Raw genomic sequence first — 17,416 nt, forward strand, 5'->3', positions numbered from 1 at the left:
TCTCCTATTATGAGATAGCTTGGCCTGCAAGAAAAAGGACGGTGTCTGAGTAAATATAATGCCATGGTCTTGCCTGATGTGTCTCCCATAATTGAATAGCCCTTAATGTATGCAGCCATGGTCTTGCCTGATGTGCCTCCCATAATTGAATAGCCCTTAATGTATGCAGCCATGGCCTTGCCTGATGTGCCTCCCATAATTGAATAACCCTTAATGTATGCAGCCATGGTCTTGCCTGATGTGCCTCCCATAATTGAATAGCCCTTAATGTATGCAGCCATGGTCTTGCCTGATGTGCCTCCCATAATTGAATAGTCCTTAATGTATGCAGCCATGGTCTTGCCTGATGTGCCTCCCATAGTTGAATAGCCCTTAATGTATGCAGCCATGGTCTTGCCTGATGTGCCTCCCATAATTGAATAGTCCTTAATGTATGCAGCCATGGTCTTGCCTGATGTGCCTCCCATAATTGAATAGCCCTTAATGTATGCAGCCATGGTCTTGCCTGATGTGCCTCCCATAGTTGAATAGCCCTTACTGTATGCAAAGTGTGGAATGTGCTTTTGTGTTTCATGGGAGGGCCATAGGTGTTGGATGAGTGTTGGGCATTGGGGTTTTAAGACCCTCTGGCCATAGAGTGATGTTGAGATGGAGGGATGGAGAGGTATTGAAAAAAAGCCACTCACCCTGACGACCCGAGTGAGGTCATTGAACATTTTGCGACATTGAGTATGGGTCCTGGGCACCATGCTCCTGGAGGAGACGTGCTGAGCCACCTCCCTCCACACTCTTCTGTAGTCGCGCAGCAAAGGCCTCCTGCCACTCTCTGGGTAGAGTATAGATCTTCTGCGCTCCACTGCATTCTCCAAGGCCAGCTCGCTGAAGCGCTGAGCTCGTTCTCTCACCCTCTCCATAGTCCTTGGCTGGAAAATGTAGTCACAGGTCTCTCCAGGCCGAGATTCAAGGTTCCAATGAGCAGGGTGTGGCTGGAGAGCAAGATTGACCCTCCCCTTTAAGAACTGTCCGGCGCCAGTGTGTCTGTGTTCCATCGCTAACTGACATCACCTGCGCTGCGCCTGCGCTCTGAGTTAGCACCTCGCTCCTCGGCCTTTGCGCCTTAAGACAGGTGTGCAGCACCTGATTTAGTGCTCCGATCACCTCCAGCGGCGATAAAAGCCAAGTTTGCAGTCGGGGGCGATAATTAACGCCAGGCGCTAAACTTTGCGTCCGGCCGATAATCGCGCCCCAAACGGGGCGATATTGAATTCCTCCCCCAGAAGTTCTTTCCTATTTAATAGACTTCAAAATATTCCTAATATGATTGCCAACCAACATTACTGACTTTAAAAAAATGGAACAGTAGCTATTTCCCAATATTCTGGCACTATCTCTATACTTAATGAGCTGTGAAAATTGTTATCCACAGCTCACTACTGTAGCCTCATTTCCTTAAGTATGCTTGGATGCAGTGCATCTGGTCCTGTTGCCTTATGAATATTCAACCACAGAATTTTTAATGACCATTTCATTACTAACTGCTATTTTATAAATTAATGCCAATGCACCTCCTACACTTTCAAACTCTGGTAAGCACATACCATCCTTTTCCATTGTGAACATTTATATTTTATTTCTCCCACTACCTCACCTCTTTTACTATGAGAGGCACTGTATGTCCTACAGTTTGGCCTTTAAAATATTTTCTGCTGAAAAGAAAATTCCCGAAATCTTTTTATTTACCATCTTCCCAACTCTGGCATTTCATTTTAGAATACCTTTTTCATCATTTTTAAATTTATTTTTCAGTTTCACACATTGCTGGGTTATGCAAGAGTTAGCTTAACTCAGTGATAGCACTTTCACCTTTTAGTGAAAAGGTTGAGGGTTCAAGCTCTGGTCCTGGACTTGAGCACGCAATCTAGACTAATAATTCAGTGCAGTACAGAGGGAATGCTGTATTGTCTTTTGGATGAAACTTTGAACCAAGACCCCATCTGCCTGTTCTGGAGGACATAAAAGATCCCATGGCATTATTTGAAGCACAGGGGAGTTCTCCTTGTGCCTTGGCCAACATTTATCCTTCAACCAAAACCACAAAAACAGATTATATAGTTATTTTTTCTCATTGGCGTTTCATTTCTGGGACATTTCTGAGCACAAAGTGGCTGCCACATTTGGCTACATAAAGTAGTGATTACACTTCATAAGTAATTCAATGACTGTGAAGCACTTCATATCCTCTGGCTGACCTCCCGAAACATCTTTACTTTGCGACCTCTAGCTCCACCTTTAAAAGACTTCCTCATACCAGCTTTCAAATGAGACATTTGCTAAAAGATGAGATAACAATACATCTAGAGATGAAGAATATTAAAAAAAATATTCATTGTGGATTTCTAAAAGGAAGGTTATCTTTAATCAACCTTATTAAATTCTTTGAAAAATAACAGAAAGTAGACAAGGACAATGCATTGAATGTGGTATGCATGGACTTTCAGTAGGCCTTTAATAAGGTGCTATATAGGAGACACGACAAGAGTCAGCGTATGTCAAATCAAGGTCCAAGTTGCAGAATGGATTGAAATATGACTACAAAACAGATGGTAGGAGTTAAGAGAAGTTTCTCAAATTGGCAGACAGTGGAAAGTAGTGTCCCGTTGGGATCTGTGCTGAGACTATTGTTGTTTACCCTATGCATGAACCATTTAAACTTCTGAATTGGAAGTATGGTGTCAAAATTTGCAGATGAAACCAAATTGGGGGATATAGCTAATAATGTGGCAGACTGCCCCAACATACAGGAAGACATAAACAGGCTTGCAGAGTGGGCAGATAAATGGCGAATGAAACTCCATGGCCCAGAACTTGGTGTCGGGAGCTTGCCGCGCGTGCAAGCCCCCGATGTGCACTCACCCTGCGCGCCGACATCTGAAACCTGGCCCGCAGTGGATTTCCTTTCAGTGGCCCGGTTCTGATGTCGGCGCGCTGTGCTAACCTGACCCAGCGGCGTAGTTAGTGCGATGTGCCGGCTGGGATCAGGTGAGCACTGTTCAGCCAATCAGGGGAGGGGAAACTTCATTCATAAGTTTGAGAGTAAGAACTGTCAAACTCATGAGAAGTACTGCACCCCAAAACACTACTTAAACTTTAAATAAAATTTTAAAAAACACCCCAATCATTAAATTAAGTATAAATAAGTTTTAAAAAATTTAAACAATAATTTTTTTTTTTGAAAAAAATAAATTTTTAATAAAAAGGGTCTAAAACTAAACTTACCTTATTGTAGATTCTTTAAAATAATAAACCTGTGGAAATTTTTTTTCTAAATTGCACTAAAACACCACTTACCTGTAAAAATAAATACTTACGTGTGCTTTTTACAAGCGTAAAGACCGGAGGCCTTTACACATGCGCAAATCCCCCAAAACAGAGGAAATCCAAGACGCACGCGCTGTCCCCTACAGCGCACGCGCTAGCCTCTTCACCTCTTGGGTTAGAGGAGAGGAAATGCCGATTTTCAGCGCATGCGCTGTGCATGCTGAAAACCGGCATTTCCTCCGGCCAGACGCGTAAGTACCCCTTCCGTACTCACGCGTTTGGGGAGGAATTACTGCCCCATTGTAGCAAATTGTGGGGTGGCTCATTTTTGTAGGAAGAATATTATTCTTGGAAATATAAGAAACTAAGGGCTAGAAATTCATTGTAGCCCAGGAATGGGCAGTATCTTTAGAAACGTTTGAGAATTAGCACCAGGAGCTAATGCTTTAGATGCAAAATTAAGTCTCACTGCACAAAGAAATGATTGGGGTGCTAATTCAAGCCTTAAAGCCCAAGCTCATTGGCATTACACGCAAAGGGTGGACCAATATCAGGTGCCGTCTAATCGCAAGTCATCACTGCCACAGGCTTTTTCCAGTTCTTAAAGGGGAGGTTCACTGATGCTGCAGAACCTCATTCTCAGCAATGTTGGCTGTGCAGCTGCCTCAGCAAGCAGCAGCAGGTCAAGTAGAAGGAGCCGGGTGACTCAAGCAGCTGTATTGATGGAAGATCCATGCCCCAGGAAGCGAGCCCGCAGAGCCTGCGATCAAGCACTGGAGGTGTTGGTGTTTGCTGTGGAGAGATCGAGGGTGGTGCTGCACCCAGCAAGTGGCAGGAGGCCATTGCCGCAAGGCTTCCGCACCATGTGGAGGGAAGTAGCCCAGCACATCTCGGGCAGCACTGTGGTCCCCAGGACTCACATACAGTGCAGGAAGAAAGTTAACAACCTCACTCGGGTGGTTAGGGTGAGTCAATGTTTCAGCAAATGCTACATGCCATCATCTGATTCACAGTCTTCACAAATTGCCCAAAGCACCACATCTCCCAGCACTCACCCACCAACAATCTCTATCTACCAACATACTCTCTCACATTTCACACATTACACACAGTGACAACTATTCAACTATGACAGGCACATCACCAAACACATTGCTCCACACTCACTCACACACTTTCCTTTCTCTTGCAGGCTAAGGTGGCTCGCAACAGGAGGGAGCAGGAGCGCACAGACGGGGGACAAGCCGACACCAACCACTTTCTGAACTGGAGGAAAGAGTGCTGCAAGTTATTGGGTGCCAGGTGGTGGGCGCCGTGGCCGACGTTGACCCCCTTGGGGACAACAACGGTATGTTCATCCCTACTCCTTCTTCTCACATCCCACTTCCCCCTCACCCCAGAAGTGTTTCACACTTTCCAGCTAATCATGCTGTATGAATGCATTTCTCCCTTCCTGACCCCTTACCCTCAGCTTAACCCGACTCTTGTGCCTTTATGCTTTCAGATAATGAGCAAGCACCTGAGTAGCCTGTCCCTGAGGGCATCATTGAGAGCGAGGTGGGAGGAGGAGGATGGAGAACACACCACTGCATGTCTCACCCGCAGGCACCAGTTCAGAGACTGGCACTACGCATTCTTTAGATACTAGTATAGTAGCGGGATCTGCACAGAGTGAGGCACCGGGGACGAGTGGGCTGCAGCAAGGCCAAGGGGAAAGGATAGCTCGGGAGCCAGCTCCCCTGAGGGAGAGTTCGCGTGCGAGTTCTGCTGCACAGGACTCAGATGAGGACCTCGATGGGGAGGCCTTTAGATGAAGGGTGATGGGCAAGCACACGGAGATAATAGGTGCAATGGCAAGGGTGCCCGAGAGCCTCTCGGCAATGATAAGGGACATGGAGGAGTCCACCACCAATATTGCACAAGACTGCGCACTCCATGGAGCCCATCATTTCCAGTCTGCAAAGGATGGTCGACTCCCAGAGAGACCGTGGTGACCCAAACCTGATGCCACATGTGATGGGTGATCTGGCAGCTTCGATTGCAGCACAGGTGGAAGCAACGCAACGTCTTAGTGCTGTAATGCAATCTATGCTTGGTGGCATTCAATCTCAGACTGCTCTCATGCAGTCTCAGCTTGATGCCACGCAAGCTCTGACTGCTGCCATTGTGACTGGGACTACCACCGTTGACCGGGGCTTTCACAGTGTCGCAGCAGGCCAGAAATCTGTGCTGCAACAGATTGCAAGGGATGTTGAGGTGTTGCCCTGGGGAGTGGCAGTGGGTCAGTGGAGCAGGAACCTGCTGTCCTCTCTCATGATGACAGCATTCCTGCACCCACCACTGCCACTCTGCCATTGCCCTTGTTGCTGCCTGTCATTCAGCTAGCCCAGACTGCTGCCACCCATGCTGAGGTGGTGCAGTCTACAGCCGGGCCTTCCAGGCCCAGAGCTGGTCGAGGGTGTCCTGCAAGGTGATCTGAAGTCTCCCACATGGACACTTAGCAGTCTTCCACCAGCTGTGCTGCAGCCACTGGGCTAACACTTTGTAGGCGCACTAGAGTAGGCAAAGGCATTGTAATGAGAGGCACTAAGGGATTGCACAGGGTGAATAGTTAATATTGTTGTTGTAAATATATATTCACTGATTATTGATAAATTTATTAATTCAGATTGGATTCTTTTGTGGTGTCTCTCATTTCAGCTTTGCGCTGTGATATGGCCTGTGACAGGGATGGAATGATGGGGATGTGGTGAGCAATGGGGATCTGGGGTTTAATTGATTGGAACCTCAGTCTGATGCGGCGATCATGGACCGCCCTTCCGGAAGGCCGATTGAGTGCGAGCCTCCTCCATTGCTCCTGTACCTCCTCCTTGTCTTCGTCTTTCTCCTTGTTCTCCTCCTCCTCTCCCTCATTCTCCTCCTCCTCCTCCTCCTAAGGTGGTCCGACAATCCCTGTTGGCAACAGCTGGGCCCTCATGATGGCCAAGTTATGGAGTATGCAGCAGACCACCACGAAATGGGACACCCGCTCAACCGAATCCAGTCAGTCCCATTCCCCCACTCTATCCCCTAGCCCTGCAAGTTTATTTCCCTCGAGTGCCTATCCAGTCTCCCCTTGAAAACATTGAGTGTGTCCGCTTCCATCACTTCTGTCAGCAGCGAATTCCAGGTCCTCGCCACTCGCTGCGTAAAAAAGTTTTTTCTCACATCCCCTCTGTATCTCTTGCACAGAACTTTAAATCTGTGTCCCGTAGTCCTTGTACCATCAACTAGTGGGAATAGCCTTTCCCCGTCTAGCCTATCCAAATCCGTCATAATCTTGTACACCTCTATCAAATCGCCCCTCAACCTCCTTTGCTCTAATGAAAACAAATCCAGCTTCTCCAACCTGTCCTTGTAGCTAAGATCCCCCATCCCCAGAACCATTCTGGTAAATCTCCTCTGCACCCGCTCAAGGGCCTTCACATCCTTCCTAAAGTGTGGTGACCAGAACTGGATACAATACTCCAGTTGTGGCCTAAGCACATGGTGGCTGGAAGAGTGCTGGCACACCGGTCTGGCGCAGGATGAAGGTATTGTGACTGCTGCCAGGATAGCGGGCATTCACATTGAGGATTCACTGCCTGTGGTCGCACACCAACTGCTCATTAAGTGAGTGGTAGCCTTTGCGGTTACGGAAGATGTCAGGATTGTTATGAGGTGCCCACAAAGCCACGAGGTGCAGTCAACGGCGCTCTGCACCATGGGGAATCCCGCTATCCTGCCAAAGCCACATGCACGCTTGTCCTGCTTCTCTCTGGTGATGGAGAAGGAAATGTAATCCCTTCTCCTACTGTAAAGAGCCTCTGTGACCTCCCGGATGTAGCGATGGACGGTGAACTGTGAGATGTTAGCTATATCTCCTGTTGCAGTCTGGAAGGATCTGCTGGCGAACAAATTGAGGGTGACAGTGACCTTAACTGCCACTGAGAGAGCCGTGTTCGCCCTGATCTGAGGCTGGCGGTCTGGTTGCAGGAGGTGGCAGAGTTCTGTGACCACCTCCTTGGTGAAGCGAAGCCTTCTAATACACTGCTCCTCATTTAATTGGAGTTAGGAGAAGTGTTCTCGGAATACCCTCTGAGAGTAAGGCCTCCTGTTGAGAGCCCTGATGTCCCTCCTCCTCCCTCTGGGCACATGTTCCAATTGTTCTCGCTGCCTCCACTGCCTCTGCCGTAGATCCTGGAGGGCCAGGTCAACTGCCAGTATAGCCCCCATTAATGTAACCAAGTGTAGCACTTGGCTATTTTTTAAGAATAAATATTACTACTTTTTAGTTACCACAACACTCCTGATACAGAAGAACCTTTAAATTACTGAATTAAACTGTTGCACAATGTCAAACTGACAAGAAAGCACTGGAACTCCACTAACCTGACAGATGGGGCTCATTACTAATGATCCCTTTAAATAACATCCCTGGAGCCGACTTCTGCCTGCTTGACACCAGCTCTCCGTGTTGCTGTCTGCTCAAGACGCTAAGGTAGGTGGCGAAAATCAATTTCACAGATCGGGCGGCCAGTGAGCGTTGCATGCTCACTGACGTCACAATCTGCCTGCCATTGCAGTCCCCGACGGTACCTTGTACTCGCGGCACAACAGAGGGGCCAGATTTGCTGTGCGGCGCTGGATTCACCTCATCCCGGCGCTACTGCATCACCAGCTGCTGGCGCTAATGGGAGGTGCTAATCAACTGAATTTCCCCCCAGAATGTGGTAGAGGAGCAATGAGATCTTGGGAATACAGATACATAAATCACTAAATGTAGTAACAATTGCTAGAGTGGTCTGGGGAGCAAAGCTTTACCTTAACAGCACAGATTTGGCCAGCTTCTACTTGCCTTGTCCCAGCAATGATAGCAAAATAAGAACTCGACAAAAACAATAGCTGGACTGTCTGTACCCCGTGTCCTGATATTGGTTCTCCAGTGACACTCAGAGGTAGGTGAGGAGGGTGCAACTCTTTTTCTTCGTATTATCAGCGAGGTAGAAAATAACAGTGTCACTACATTGAGGGACAAGAAACAAGTGGAAATTGGCAAGGACGGAGTGATTCTCGAATGGGAGTTAGAGCGAGTTTGGATGTGGGTGACAATGTTTTGGATGAGTTGCAATTTATGTAGTGTGGAGCTTGGGAGGTCAGCATTAACATCATATCCTTGACTTTAGCTAATGGATAGCAAAACAAGTCAGTAATAATGCAGAAGCACCCAACTGACCATTGTCATGTGGTCAACTTCAGTAGCAACAGTAAGTATAAGTTATTCTGGGTTTTAGAATAACCCACGATTGCAACTCTCCTATTTGTAGCTTTATTAAAATGATTAAGCAACACTTACTTGACTGAAATAGTAGCAACTCCATATGCTTAGAGTAAAAATACTGTGAGTAGTCGGAGGTTAAAACATATTCAATTGCAAATAAATTATCAACAAAATCTCAGAAATAATTGTTATATTGACTTGCCAGAAACTCATTATAGTAATCTGGGATGTAATGTTTAAGTTATCCACCAGATGGAGCCAAATATTAAGGGTTCCCATTCACCAGTATTTAAGGTAATGGGTCATGTATTCAATGTCAAGCCATAGAGACAGATCATTTGCTGACTTAGTGGACTTGCTAAAGGACCATTTCAATCCCAGACCGAGTGAGATTGTACAGCATTTCAAATTTAATTCACGGAACAGAAAACCGGGAGAGACTGTATTGGATTATGTAGCGGTGTTGCAAAAATTGGCACACGATTGCAATTACGGGAACAACCTGAAAGACATGCTGAGAGATAGGCTAGTTTGCGGGATAATGGATGATCGAATGCAAAGGAGATTATTGTCCAAGACTGGGCTTACGTATGAAAAAGCATTGGAATTTGCTCAAGCCATAGAGACAGCGAACCGAGATGTAAAAATACAAGGTTCAGACTGGGCTACTACAAAGCAAGTTGCAGGTCAGGTTGTGCACAAGTTAAACATGCGTCAGAAACCACAACGTGAGCATGTAAAAGCATGTTATAAATGCAATGGCGATCACCTGGCGAGGGAATGCAGGTTTCTGGAGGAAAAGAGCCACAAGTGTGGGAAAAAAGGACACATAAAACATGCATGCAGGGCAAAAGCAACCGTGGAGGAATACAAACAAAAAGGAGGAGGAAAGCAAAACCTAGGAAGAGAAGTGAAAAAACAGGGAGCACATCACATCAGCGGAGAAACTGAGAAAGAAGATGACATGTTCATAATGCATAGTATGGTAGAGAACATTCCAAAAGTGGATCCTAGCAATTTGCCTGACAGTAAATGGCTCTAAGGTCAACTTTGAAGTGGATACAGGATGTGGCGTAACCATAATGAACAGGGAGGAGTACTCAAAATTGTGGAACCGTGCAAAAGTTCCAGAGTTAAAGTCTTGCTCTATGCAGCTTAAAACATATACCGGTGAACCAGTTCATATGGTAATGTGGCACTGCATTATGGGTATGACTCAGAGGTGAATCCTCCATCTTGCCATCATGCAGTAAGAATTGTGTGCTTTGCTTGCAGCCTGTAAGAGATGTTTCTCTGCTACACCGGGTAAATAAACAGTTGGGTTTTGTTCCTAATATCTCGCTTATCTCAGTTTCTGACCTTACCACTCGGATATCACATATTGGCGACGAGGATAAACAGATTACATCTTGAAGAAGAAACAAAAAAGACCACTGACTAGAGGATCATGGCTGCTACGGTAGGAAAGATCTCTGCTTTTGATGTTCAGACGCAGACCTGGGATGAATACTGCGAGGTCTTGATGCATTTCTTTGAAGCAAATGATATAAATGATGTCGGAAAAAGGAGAGCTATTTTGCTCACTTCCGTGGGAAGTCAGACAGACGTATAGTTTAATGAGAAACTTATGCAGTCCTGCAAAGCCTGGAGACAGATCATTTGCTGACTTAGTGGACTTGCTAAAGGACCATTTCAATCCCAGACCGAGTGAGATTGTACAGCGTTTCAAATTTAATTCACGGAACAGAAAACCGGGAGAGACTGTATTGGATTATGTAGCGGTGTTGTGAAAATTGGCACATGATTGCAATTACGGGAACAACTTGAAAGACATGCTGAGAGATAGGCTAGTTTGCGGGATAATGGATGATCGAATGCAGAGGAGATTATTGTCCAAGACTGGGCTTACGTATGAAAAAGCATTGGAACTTGCTCAAGCCATAGAGACAGCGAACTGAGATGTAAAAATACAAGGTTCAGACTGGGCTACTACAAAGCAAGTTGCAGGTCAGGTTGTGCACAAGTTAAACATGCGTCAGAAACCACAACGTGAGCATGTAAAAGCATGTTATAAATGCAATGGCGATCACCTGGCGAGGGAATGCAGGTTTCTGGAGGAAAAGAGCCACAAGTGTGGGAAAAAAGGACACATAAAACATGCATGCAGGGCAAAAGCAACCGTGGAGGAATACAAACAAAAAGGAGGAGGAAAGCAAAACCTAGGAAGAGAAGTGAAAAAACAGGGAGCACATCACATCAGCGGAGAAACTGAGAAAGAAGATGACATGTTCATAATGCATAGTATGGTAGAGAACATTCCAAAAGTGGATCCTATCAATTTGCAACTGACAGTAAATGGCTCTAAGGTCAACTTTGAAGTGGATACAGGATGCGGCATAACCATAATGAACAGGGAGGAGTACTCAAAATTGTGGAACCGTGCAAAAGTTCCAGAGTTAAAGTCTTGCTCTATGCAGCTTAAAACATATACCGGTGAATGAGTGGTGACATTGGGTACAGCTACTGTAACTGTGCAACACAGGGACATCGTGGAACAGCTACCTGTAGTTGTAGTATCGGGTTCCGGACCAAACTTGTTAGGTCGGGCTGGATACAAGAACTTAAAATAGATTGGGGAGCAATAACTCAAATAGAGGGAGGCAAACACTTGTCTTTGCAAGAAGTGTTGATTGAACATGAGAACGTGTTCAAGGAAGAACTTGGCACATTTAATGGCCCCCCAGCTAAGATTTATGTAGACAAGGAGGCACTGCCAAGGTTTTTTAAACAATGACCTGTGCCGTATGCCATGAAACCGAAGGTAGAGGCTGAGCTTGACCGTCTTTTGAGAGAGAACATTCTGGAACCTGTGAAATGTTCAGAATGGGCAGCTCCCATTGTACCTGTTTTAAAACCGGACAATTCGGTAAGACTCTGTGGAGATTATAAATTGACAGTAAATAGGGTGTCTAAACTAGAACAGTATTCTATTCCCAAAACAGAGGATCTCTTTGCAAACCTGGCTGGAGGGAAGAAATTCATGAAGCTGGATATGAGTCATGCATACTTGCAGATTACACTAGATGAGGAATCCAAGAAGTATGTAACCATAAATACACACAAGGGTTTGTTTACCTATAACCGCTTACCATTCGGTGTCTCATCTAGTACAGCTATTTCCCAGAGGACTATCGAGGGTGTACTGCAAGGGATCCCACATGTTTCAATCTATCTGGATGACATTCTGGTGACAGGAAGAACCGGCCAGGAGCATCTGATCACTCTGAGAGAGGTACTACAAAGATTGGATAAGGCTGGGTTACGGCTCAAGAGGAGTAAGTGCACTTTCCTGGGGAATGAGGCCGTGTTCCTGGGACACAAGAGTGGACGCCACCGGGCTCCATCCAATCAAGGAGAAGGTACAAGCACTGCAGGAGGCCCCAGCTCCCACCAATGTGACTGAGTTAAAAGCTTACCTGGGACTGCTAAACTATTATAACAGATTTTTACCAAACTTGGCAACAGTGTTAGCACCTCTTCACAAACTTCTGTGTAAGGAGACACAGTGGCAGTGGGAAGAGGAACAGAGGGTTTCATTTGAGCAGTCCAAGAAACTGATGCTGTCCTCGGATGTGCTGGTTCACTACAATGCAGAGAAAGACATCATTCTCTCCTGTGATGCTTCACCTTACGGGGTGGGGGCGGTTCTTTCACACAGCTTGGAAGATGGAACAGAAAGACCAATAGGGTTTATGTCTCGAACTCTGACCCCAGCAGAAAAAAACTCTTCCCAGTTAGATAAAGAGGGGTTAGCAGTAATGTTTGGGTTACAGAGGTTTCACAAGTACATATATGGCAGGAAATTCACCATATGCACTGATCATAAACCTCTTCTATCTCTTTTTAATGAAATGAAAGCAGTACCACAGATGGCGTCACCCCGGAGCCAGAGGTGGGCAGTGACGTTGAGGGCATATGAGTATGTCATCGTTTACAAGGCGGGCAAGTACCATGGGAACGCAGATGCCTTGAGCCGTCTTCCACTGCCAGGTACACCTATCCGTGCAGCTCCAGAGGACAGAGTTTTGATGTTGGAGGACACAGACACGGCAATTGTGACCGCAGAACAAGTAAGGACATGGACCGGTAAAGATCCAGTACTGTCTAGAGTCCGAGAATATGTGATGAGGGGTTGGCCACAGCATCCGGAAGGGACTGATTTCACACCTTACAGTGTCAGGAAGACAGAGCTGGGTGTGCAGGATGGTTGCGTGTTGTGGGGAGCACGAGTGATTATTCCACAGCCAGCACGACAGTCTATCCTAGGGCAACTACATCAGTGTCATCCTGGAGTTTCGCGTATGAAAGCCTTGGCAAGGAGTTACTTGTGGTGGCCAAAGCTAGATGAGGAGATAGAAAATCTAGTCAAGACATGCAGCACTTGTCAAGTACACAGGAAGGCACCAGCAGCGGCTCCTCTCCACCCCTGGGAGTGGCCGGATAAACCATGGAGAAGATTACATGTAGATTATGCAGGTCCATTCATGGGAAAGATGTCCCTTATAATCATTGATGCCCATTCCAAATGGATGGATGTTTAGCCTGTAAATTCTGCTTCATCTACTGTTACTATAGACTGCCTGCGTGGGAGTTTTAGTAATCAAGGGCTACCGGAGATCGTAGTAAGTGACAATGCCACGTGTTTTGTGAGTACCGAAACAAAAGAGTTCATGAGAAACAATGGCATAGTGCACGTGACCTCAGCTCCATATCATCCGTCTTCAAATGGACTTGTGGAGAGAGCCGTACAAACATTTAAGGAGATGATGAAAAAAAGTGCGGAAGGGAGTTTGGCAACCAAGGTGTCACGAGTTCTGTTCAGCTACAGAATAACAGCTCAATCTACCACAGGACTCTCTCCTGCTGAGCTGTTGTTAGGACATTGACTACGCTCCACTCTTGACCTGGTTCACCCAGATCTAAAAAGGAAGGTGGAAAACCGACAAATCAAACAAAAGGAGAACCATGACAGAAGGACAAAGAGCCACAGTTTTGGAGAAGGAGGTGCGGTCCTTACCAGGAATTTCAGTTATGGTCCAAAATGGATTCCTGGTGTCATAGACTCAATGACCGGTCCAGTATCATATACGGTCATGGTGGGAACTGGTCAGGTAGTACGCAGACATGTAGATCAGATACTGACCAGACAAGGGAAAATCGAAATGGAGGTTCCAGAGGAGATGTCGGAGGACAAGTTGGCCCCCAGTTATCCAAATGCATCGGTGGTACCACCACCACGAACAGAGCCAGTTCCACCTGGACCCCTTCATCAAGAGGAAACCATCGTAGCAGAGTCAGATACTCTGAGTACTGCTCAGGAGCAGCAGGTGGCTCTACCACAACCAAGCAGGGACTTGACTGTAAGACGTTCACCAAGGTTTCACAAGCCGCCAGAGAGATTGATAATGACCTGCTAGATTCGTTCAGTATGGACTATCGTTAAAGGGGTTTCCTTATGGGATTTTTTAAGAATGTTGTTAAGAAATTAATGTTCAACTTAAGAGGGGAGGGATATAGTAATCTGGGATGTAATATTTAAGTTATCCACCAGATGGAGCCAAATATTAAGGGTTCCCATTCACCAGTTTTTAAGGTAATGGGTCATGTATTCAATGTCCTGGTACACCAGTTCATAGGGTAATGTGGCATTGCATTATGGGTATGACTCAGAGGTGAATCCTCCATCTTGCCATCGTGCAGTAAGAATTGTGTGCTTTGCTTGCAGCCTGTAAGAGATGTTTCTCTGCTACACCGGGTAAATAAACAGTTGGGTTTTGTTCCTAATATCTCGCTTATCTCAGTTTCTGACCTTACCACTCGGATATCACACTCATACTGCAGCAGTCAGCATAATATCTGAGGAGTGCTGTGTTTTCCATCTTTCCCACAATGTAAGTTAAAGGAAATCTAATTGATTAAATGTAACCACCCTAAGAGACGATTAGCATTTATTCAGTTAGATTTTAGTGATGGCATGCAACAGAAACTTTAGATCAAACCATCTAATTAGATTCAGTTATTTTATAATCTACTAAGAATCCAAAATTACCTGCAAAGTGCAAATCACTTAATTTACTCATAAACACAAGAACAAGTAGCTTAATTTTCAGGTCACAAACCTTGTACTAATGCTACAGATTTATGCCATTAACCTTTAGATTTTTAGTGCTTTGAAGGGGCAGAAAACCTTAACCAAAATCATAACAACTTTAGAGGGCAATTCTTTGCCTGTTGGTAGTTTTGCCAACAGTCTAACAACACCTAGAAATATTACAGCGCTACACACAGCAAAACAGTCATCAAGTGAGATTCGTAGTTTCTGAAGCATTTACAATGTTCAAAAAGGTTCATTAACCAGTTACGGGAATAGCAACTAAGGCCATTAATTAGTAATTGGATCCAATTATGCATCATCATGGTGTATTTTATGAATGCCTACATGATTTGAAAACAAAGCAGCTATAGGTACTTAGCTATAGCGCAGTCAGAGAGGGTGCAGTAGTTTTCTGCTGGTACAACCAGTTATGAATTAGACGACTCACTAAGCTGAAGTTAATTTAATAATGCAAAAGCAAAATAAAACGCCTGCTTGAAATCTTCACCATCGTCATGAAGCTCCCCAATCAATCATAGCCAACTCACTCCTCATACCTTTGTAGTTTCCTTTGTTTAGATTTAGGACCCTAGTTTCGGATTGGACTTCTTCACTTTCCATCTTAATGAAGAATTCTATCATGTTATGGTCACTCTTCCCTAACGGACCCCGCACAACAAGATTATTAATTAACCCCTACTCATTGCACAATACCCAATCTAGGATAGCCTGTTCCCTAGTTGGCTCCTCAGCGTACTGCTCTAAAAAACCATCTTGTACACACTCCAGGAATTCATCTTCCACAGTATTATTGCTAATTTGGTTTGGCCAGTCTATATGTATATTAAAGTCTCCCATGATTACTGTAGTATCCTTGTAACATGCATCTCTAATTTCCTGTTTGATGCTGTCCCCTACATTACCACGACTGTTTGAAGGCCTATAGACAACTCCCATCAATGTTTTCTGCCCCTTAGTGCTTCTTAGCACTACCCAGACTGATTCTACATCTTGATTTTCTGAGCCAATATCCTTTCTCACTATTGCTCTGATTTCATCCTTTACTAACAACGCCACCCCACCTCCTTTTCCTTTTTGCCTGTCCTTCCTAAATATCGAATATCCTTGGATATTCAGCTCCCAGCCTTGGTCATCGTGCAGCCATGTCTCCATAATTGCAAATATATCGTATCCGTTTACATCTCTTTGCGCTGTTAATTCGTCTACCTTATTACGAATGCTTCGTGCATTCAGATACAGTGGGCTGGATTTTGCCAGCCCTGGGGAGGCGGGTTTGGAGGTGGGACTGCCGGGAAAATGGCAGAATTTGGGGGCGGGTGCCCAACACGCCCCCAACCCACCTCCATGCCATCTTGCCAGGAGGCAGGTAGCCGACCTGCGCCGGGAGGCGGGAAGGGAATTAATGCCAATTAACTGCCTGTTAACAGGTAGTTAACAGGCAGTTTTTTTGCGAATCCCTATTTTGAGCCCTGAAGTGTGGGCTTCCCGATGGCTCCGAACCTCGCCAGGGTCAGCGAGGCGGGTTGTCGGTCTGCGGGGGTTGGAGGGTCCGGTGTGCAGGTGAGTAATGGGTGCATGTGTGCAGAGATAAGTGTGTGAGGTGTATGTAAAGTGTTTTAATAAGTTTTACTTACCTTTACTTCTTCCTGCAGGCTTCCTCCCTTCAGGTCTCGGGAGTCCCTCAGCTCACCGGCACAGAAAGTAGAATGGCCGCTGAACTGTCAAAAGCTGCAGCCTTCTGCTTTCTGGTCAGGAAGGCTTTCTAATTGAGTCTTGAGTAAAGACACAACTTAGAAGACAGATTGTCAGTGTTTGACAGCTTCACAGAGCTCTCAAACGATGACATTTCATCTGTTCAAAGCTCTTGACAGATGAAACGGCACTCGCTGATGTCACCTGTAACTGGCTTTCCCTTCATTGGCCTGCTAAGCCTGCTGGGCGGGCTTAACAAGGTCAATCAAGGGAAAATAGCATGGGTTGGCCACAAGTTGATGGAGGCGGGACTAAAACTCGACAAGTGGGAGTCCCGCCTCCAAAAGCTCCCCATTGACAAAATCCAACCCAGTGTCTTTAGATTTGTCTTTTTAACATTTTTAGACATCTTAACATTTTTTTGTACTATGGCCCTATTTGTCTTATTACCATTTTTTCTTACCCAGACCCTATTTGTTGGTGCACTCCTTTGTTTGTATGCTCTGTCCCTTCCTGACACAATCTGGTTATCCTTACCCCAATCACTTTCCTGCACTGCTTACTTGTCTTTTCTCTTTAGCATTCTAAATTTCTCTCCACTGGGACACTCCCCTCCCTTATTTAGTTTAAAGCTCTATCTACCTCCCTAGTTACTCGATTTGCTAGAACTCTGGTCCCAGCATGGTTCAGGTGTAGACCGTCCCAACAGAACAGCTCTCTCTTTCCCCAGTACTGGTGCCAGTGCCCCACAAATCAAAACCCACTTCTCCCATACCAATCTTTGAGCCACGCATTCATCTCCCTGATCCTAGTGATCCTATGCCCATTTGCTCGTGGCTCAGGTAATAAGAACATAAGAAATAGGAGCAGGAATAGGCCATTCGGCCCTTCAAGCCTGCTCTGCCATTCAATGAGATCATGGCTGATCTTCT

General features: G+C 45.7%; 1 protein-coding gene across 2 annotated transcripts in view; it reads right to left on the reverse strand.

Annotated features, from left to right (window-relative positions):
* dpp10 (dipeptidyl-peptidase 10 (non-functional)) overlaps positions 1-17,416 on the reverse strand; it is a 1,285,183-nt gene that overhangs the window by 247,831 nt on the left and 1,019,936 nt on the right. The window lies entirely within an intron of this gene.

The sequence above is a fragment of the Somniosus microcephalus genome, chromosome 4, assembly GCF_052327205.1.
Source record: "Somniosus microcephalus isolate GS21.2 chromosome 4, FLI_Smic_1.0, whole genome shotgun sequence".
In the NCBI taxonomy this organism is placed as follows: domain Eukaryota; kingdom Metazoa; phylum Chordata; class Chondrichthyes; order Squaliformes; family Somniosidae; genus Somniosus; species Somniosus microcephalus.